Source organism: Nelumbo nucifera, chromosome 1 (assembly GCF_055504915.1).
Source record: "Nelumbo nucifera cultivar China Antique chromosome 1, China Antique-T2T, whole genome shotgun sequence".
NCBI classification, from domain to species: Eukaryota; Viridiplantae; Streptophyta; class Magnoliopsida; order Proteales; family Nelumbonaceae; genus Nelumbo; species Nelumbo nucifera.
In genome coordinates this window covers 19,603,353-19,611,134 of record NC_142649.1, presented here as the reverse complement: position 1 = coordinate 19,611,134, position 7,782 = coordinate 19,603,353, and positions in this window count along the sequence as shown.

The window sequence follows — 7,782 nt, the reverse complement described above, 5'->3', positions numbered from 1 at the left end:
CATCTTATTCTTGGAGGCCTTTGAGTGCATGGAGCTTGGGAAAGCTGATCTACAACCCGCCAATATTCCCCTAATAGGCTTCAGCGGAGAGGTAGTTCGACTTATTGGCAAGGTAAGAGTACTAGTTGACTTATTGGCAAGGTAAGAGTACTAGTTGACTTATTGGCAAGGTAAGAGTACTAGTTGAGGCAGGCTCGCCTCCTCTTACAATGCGGTTTGATCACGACTTCCTAGTGATCGCCACCCCTTCCCCATACAACACCATATTAGGCCAACCTATCTTACATACCCTCCAAGCTGTCATCTTGATGTACCATCTGGCAGTAAAGTTCCCTACGAACACAAGCATAGGAGTACTGTGAAGTGACCAATTGGAATCTCGTAAGTTCTACATAGCCGCCTTGAAGGCAAAGGGAAATATTTCCATCAACATTGACCTGGAGCCACCACTTGAGAAAACAATAGTAGATGAAGAAGTGGGGAACCTGCTGACAGCGTACTTCGTAAAGGAATTCCAGTACCCATGCTGGATAGCAAATTCGGTGCTAGTGAAAAAGGCCAACAACAAGTGGCACATGTGCGTCGATTACACAAACCTAAACCGAGCATGCCCAAGAGACAACTTCCCCTACCCCGGATAGATCGCTTGGTGGATGCGTCCTCAGGGTTTGAGCTGTTGAGTTTTAAGGATGCATACTTCGGCTACAACCAGATCCTGATGGACCCGGTAGACCAAGAAAAAATGGCTTTTGTAACTGAGATGGGCTTGTACTTCTACAAAGTCATGCCCTTTGGGCTAAAAAACGCTGGAGCAACTTTCTAGCGGCTTGTGAATTATCTATTTTCTGACTTAATTGGAAATAAAGTGGAGTGTTATGTTGATGATATGGTAGTCAAAACTCATTTTTCGAATGATTTAGTCATTGACCTTGACCTTGTTTTCTGTGTTTTAAGACTACATAACTTAAAACTTACTCAAACAAGTGTGCCTTTGGTGTGACCTCCGGTACATTGTTAGCCTCTGTGGTATCGAGGCAAACCTAGAAAAAGTCCAGGCAATCTTAGATATGCGACCTCCTAGCATGGTTAAGGAAACCCAAAAATTAACTGGCCGAATTGCTACCCTAAACCGATTTATGTCTAAGTCGGCGGGGAAGTGCTTACCCTTTTTTAAAGCTATAAAGAAAAACCAAGGTTTTGAGTGGACCGAAGAGTGTCAGTTCGCCTTTGACGAGCTGAAAAGATACCTTAGTTTGCCTCCCCTATTGACTAGACCTGAGCCTAGGGATGAGCTCAAACTTTACCTCTCCATGAGTGACGAGGTAGTTTGTTCTGTTCTGATAAGTGAAGTTAATAAAGTTCAACGACTTGTATACTATGTAAGCAAAGTCCTACATGCTGTTGAGATGAGGCCCTATTTCCAGGCCCACACTATTGTAGTCCTAACCGATCGATCTTTAAGGCAAATTCTCCAGAAGCCCGAGGTCTTGGGGAGGTTAACAAAGTGAGCTATTGAACTCAACAAATACGATATCCGTTATGAACCGCAACCAGTAATAAAAGCCCAGGTCTTGGTAAACTTCATTGTCAAGTGCACCTTCAACTCGTCGACCCCTGAAGTTTTTGAGCTTGTACCCACATTGGAGGCTTCAACCAGTGCGGCGCCAACCCCTGTTTGCAAGATCGCGAGTTGGGATGAGGAGCCCTAGATACTCATTGTGGACTGCTCGTCCAATCAGAGTGGAAGCAGAGCTAGGTTGATACTCTATGGGCTTAGCGAAGTGAAACTGGAATACACACTCCAATTCCTGTTTTGAGCTTCAAACAATGAGGCTGAGTACAAAGTGCTTATAGTCGGGCTGTCACTGGTCAGGGAGATCGGGGCCAAGCATCTTGTGGTCTACAGTGACTCACAACTTGAGGTAAACCAGGTGAATGGCGAGTATGAGGCACTAGAACCCACCATGTCAACCTATTTAGCTAAGGTAAGAGAACTTCTGCCCAGCTTCCATTCCTGGCATCTCCAACAAATTCCAAGATCGGAGAATACAAAGGCCAATGCTCTCTCTAGATTAGCTAGCACAATTGACTCGACCAAAAGAACAGTCTATATAGAAGACTTACCTCGCCCTTCCATAGAAAAGACAGTAGAGGAGGTCATCCAAATGACAACAATAGAGCCGAGCTGGGTAGATCCACTCGTTCACTACCTACGCCAAGGCTTATTGCATAAAGAATGAAACGTAGCTCAGTGAATAGAAAGACAAGCAGCTCGCTACATGATCGTAGGCGAGGAACTCTTTAGAAGGTAGTTCACATTACCCTACCTACGATGCCTATGCTGAGCTGGAGTAGATCGAGTATTGCATGAGATCTATGAAGGGCTCTGTGGAGAACACTTGGGGGGCAGGGCCGTCGCTAAGAAAGCTTTATAACAAGGGTACTATTGGCCCACCATGAAAGCAGACGCGATCGAGGTAGTTTAGAAATGCGACAAGTGCCAGCGACACGCCAACATCCTCCACCAACCTGTGCCCTACCTAAAATACTAGACCAGCCCATGGCCATTTGCACAGTGGGGGATAGACTTGTTGGGTCCCTTCCCACCAGCGAAGGGACGAAAGAAGTTTCTAGTAGTGGTAGTTGACTACTTCACAAAGTGGGTAGAAGTCGAGCCACTTGTCACTATAACAGCTCACAACGTTCAACACTTCTTCTGGAGGAACATCGTGTGTAGATTCAGGCTACTAAGGGTGATGATCTTGGACAATGGGAAGTTACGATGGTGGCACAAGCTGATTAGCCCCACCAAAGTTTGGATCGCATTAGGGGCGAGCTGACCCAGAGATACATCGCAACGCCTCAGAACAACAACTATGAAAGGGTGAAGGGGGAAGTGGAGACTGTTGGCCAATGCCTCCTCATTGACACACAACGTGTCTCGGTCATGGTCCCAAGGAAAATGATTGGCATGCGGCTCGGTCCAGTTGTAGTTACTAGGGATTTGGTACATATGATACAGCTCGACTATCCGCTCCCCTGATAACTCAATTGGATGAAACATGGTTACAACCCGCTCAACCTCGTGCCTCTTTCCCACCAAAGAACCAGCACAATACTCTTTATACGAGTCCTCCCTCGAAGTGCTTGCCTCGCTATCCGACCTCTGATTGGGCAGCCTACCCCCAGATGAACTATGAGACATTGTGAAAGCCAAAATACTAATCGGAAAAATAAAAGAAGACTGGTGATGACGACTATGAAAACCCGACAGAGAGCAGATCTCAAACCAACTCGGCTCACGAATTCCTCGGACTAGACACCACCCAGAAAACTCCAAAAGAGAAACAGTGTGCGTGGGGACCTTGGTGGGGGACCCCATACTTATAACCCACCGAGCAAGAAGATGAGTGGTGCAGATGTGCCAATAGCTAGGCTACAACTAGTAGCGTATGTGGGATGTTTTTAAATTGAAATTTGCACGCTCACCGAGCGTGCTCTTTTTCGAATTTGAAATTAGCGCACGCCCTGGGCACGCACCTCTTTTGAAAATTCCCCAACACACGCTCCTTTCTTTCTTTAGATTTGAAATTTGAAAGAGAAGCCACGGTTCACTCAGCATTAGATCGAGTTAATAAAGCAAACCGAGCGACCCATAAACTATCCGAATCAATTACCCTTACTGAGAGATACTCTCTTTACTAAGCTGACGCTGGCTTTAGAGTGGGAGGAAATTGATGATGGATAAATTGGTCCTTCTAATCGTAAAGTGACATGTGGCCTTCGGACGACACTTTGGTGCTGAGTAAGTAAAACAGCTCGGTAAGTTAGCTCGATGCACCTCGGCTAAGCCGACCTCCACCTTGGCCAAGGCAAACTATTAGACCTCGTAAGACTGTAGCGACCTGTCCTAGGAGCCCGCCAAACTACAAGAGTCCAAGGCTGCTTGCGAGGAAGAGCTCGCTAATCATCCTTAGTAATATGCCACCAAAAGTGCCGATATCTCAACTGTTAGAATGGCCTGCCGTATCGTGTGCCTCAACTTTACTCGGGCTGACCGTAACCTCCGTGGGGATCTCGCAACTGACGTATTAATGCGCTAGGCAAAATAGAAACAGCTCCGTGAAGAGCTCAGGCCCGTTACCAAGGGGGCCCTAAGCACTGATGCTTATAAAAGGCACCTATTTCCACTTAGAAAGGTACGCGCACTGAGTACCCTAAAGCTCTCTCAATTTCTCAGAGAACTCTCAAACATTTTCTGACAGCATCAGAGTGCCCTCCCCGGGTAAAAGATACCCGAACACTCTCATTCCCTTTTCCTTGCAGCGTACATCAGCTCGGATACACGGGCATCAGCTGGGTTATACAACAGCTCGGCCTTGCACAGCTCGACCCAGGTAAGTAGACATTCAAGTCGGAGTCCGAGTCATCAGCCACGAGGGAGCTTCCAGATCGAGAGACATCAGTATCCTACACCCTTGCCAAGTCAAGTTTAACCTCAATCCACTCTTACCTAACACCCTAGATCTAGTTAACCAACCCATAGTAACCTCTATAGCTCTAGGTGCATACTAGGGGTAAACCGGATTTATTGTGGTTTTATCCACACTTCATGAGCATATTGCATGTCATGACATGCCACATCACTAGACTTAGTTCATAGTGTGGCTATTCGCCTTGGAGGGAGACGGAATATGGTGGATGGAATTGCCACCAAAATTTTTGGGGAAATGAGAATTTAGTAAAACCCAAGATTTTTCAAGAAAAATGAATTCTTCTTGGTGACTCTTAGACCCAATTGGATAGATATTTAATGGGATCAAGAACCAAGGTAAAGTGTGGGAAGGTGTTAGACAGCCCACACACAATCAATTAAATTGGCCTTTACTTCACCAAAGTTTCAAGGATTATTCTAATAATTTTGGGCTTCTGAATAATTCAAATTGACACACACACATTCAACATAGCAACTTATTCAAGGGAAAGAATAAAAAAGTTACATTTCCAACTATTCAAATTGATAACTAATCAAAGGAACATGAACTAGCAAAGAGATGACAATACACTAAATAGAGAATGATTAAGTAATGACTAAAGCAAGCAAGATATGGTTTTCTAACAAATTAGAAGAAAAATGAATTAATCTATATTTAATCTGAAATAAAGATGGAATTGGTGATCCTAAGTGAGGTGTTCAAATACCCATAAGTTCTAGCTTACCAACTCACAAGAAATGGTTTAATACTCTAAAAGAAAAAGTTGATAAAATAAATTACTCTAAACTGAAAATTTGGGCTAATGTACATGAAGTTGCAATGACAGATCATGTCATGAAAAAAGAGGTTAGGACTTGAAATGGATGTATGAAACTACAAGGATTAAACAATCATCTTTGTGGAATGCCTAGGTGGGTAGTGGTATGCAACGTGAGCAATCATCTTTGTGGAAAACATGTTGCTTTTTTATGCATATGGGATAAAACAAAACTACAAGTTGCAACCTGAAGTGAGAAAGGTGCATTTTTCAAATACTAATGAATATTATGAACTTTTTCCTAATTTTTTTGAGGTGCCTTCCTAGTAGAAAAACTATAAACATGCAATTATCTAAACCTTGTAAGCCCAACCACTCTAATGCCTGAGACGAGAAGAAAACCGAGTTCAAATGATTGAAATTAAAGTGCAATTTTAATCTGAGAGAGATGTTGATTGATTTTTTGTGCAAATACCTGAGAACTGCTCCTATTTTAAATGTTATATAATTAATGCACCAAAAGACACAGATTTATGTAAATGCTGAAATTCAAAGATTGGAAGTGTTGAGATCTAAAGTATGTATGTGGTTATTGACTATGGCGCAAAAACAAATTAAAAGAAAAAAAATGAGAAGGATGTATAATCTAAAGTTATTAACCAAATGCATGATTAGTAAGAAAGAAAAATGGATGATTAAGAAGATTAAATGATGAAATTAATTATAGGAGGGGAATGATATGGAACGAGCGAGTGAGTGGAATGATTCTCTAAAGAGGAACTAGATTAATTAGAAGTGACTAATGATGAAAAGATAAGCAAACCTTGAATATTTAATATTATACTGACCAAAATTTAACAACACCATATTCACCTTTGGACATCTGGTATAAGCCAATCCTATTAGGCTACTTAAGAAGAAAACTAAGAGAACATAAATACGAATTAAGTGAAGGACTTGAATGGCTATCATATAATCCAACAAGCAACCCAAAGAACACATATGCATGAGCAGGTAAAAACAACATTCTACCACTGATATTACAACCTAGATAAACAAAAAGAAATCACTAGAAAACGCCCATGAAAGAAAACAAGGGAGATAATGACAAGAGCAAACCTTTTACTATTAAGTAGCAGACTTCACTCGTAGACTTCATTCTTCATTAACTTATCATCGACTCCCTTACCAACCACTATCTCAAGTTTAATTTTTGGGCATTTTGGGAGACAAACGATAGTGGTTATGTGGCCTTAGGTGGAAGAATAAACACTGCTGGAAGTTGGTGTATGCTGTGTTGCACTGTTCTTGGCTTTCAAAAATGATCAGAACTTCATTTCTTGGACATATGCATGACCCCGGGGGCTTCCTAACTCTTGTACCTTCCTTTGAACTATCTAAGAACATGGGAAGAGTGAGATGGAAGCTCTTGGACGTGGTGATGGACTCTAGGGTGCTGGGCTTATTTTTGGAACCAAATCGGCATCACTAATTTCTAGAAAATTGATAACCGAAACTGAATCAAAGCCGATTGGTTAAATGGTTGACTGGTTCGGCTTGTCAATTTTTCAATTTTTATATTTACAGTATATATAAAAAATAATAAAAAATCAGAAATATATAAAAAATTTTATATTTTAAATAATAAATAATATATTATATATTATACATATATATATTTAGATATATATATATATATAATACATATATTTATTAATTTATAATATATAGAAAATATAAAATATATATAACATACATAAATACACCTAAAATATATAGAATTATATGTATATTGGCCCCCAATTTTCTATACCAGTTAACCGAAACAGAATTGGTACCTTCGATTTTTTTTTCAAAATATTGAACCAAAATTGAACTGATCAGTTCGATTAATCGGATTTTGGGTTCGGTTTTGATCGATTTTCCAGTTCGGCTCGGTTTTTCGGTTTTTCTTACTCACCCTAGGGAACTCTCTAGGCTAATGGGTGTAAGTGTCTCCTTCTAAGTTAGAATATGTGTAGGCTAGAATATCTGTTCTTGTGTGTGAGAAGGAGTGGGTATTTATAGAGTTTTGGAAAGGATTCTATAAGTGAATGGAGGACTGGGATTTGAGATTGGGGGAGATCAATGAATGAGATTTAAAGTATTTTTGGAGGGAGATTGATTGAGGAAAGGGGCTATCAAGACAGCTTTGGAAGAGATCTTCTCAATCAATTAAGACAATAAGGTTGTGTTTGGTTTGAAGGAAAAAGTAAGGAAAGGAAGGAAAAGATAGAGAAACCTATACAAGGTATGTAAAGGTTTCTCTACCTTTCCCTACTTTTTCTTTCAAACCAAACATAGCCTAAGTGGAAAAAATCAACAATTTGCCTAAATTGAACATTCAAAATTTAAGTGATTGGCTTGATTGATTGGAGGCTCTTTAACTGGTTAAATTTTAAATTTTAAAATGGTTCTATAGGTTGGGAGAAATATCAGGGTGTGTGGTCCCAAGGTTCGAAAGTTGTATTAAAGAAGATCCCAAACGGA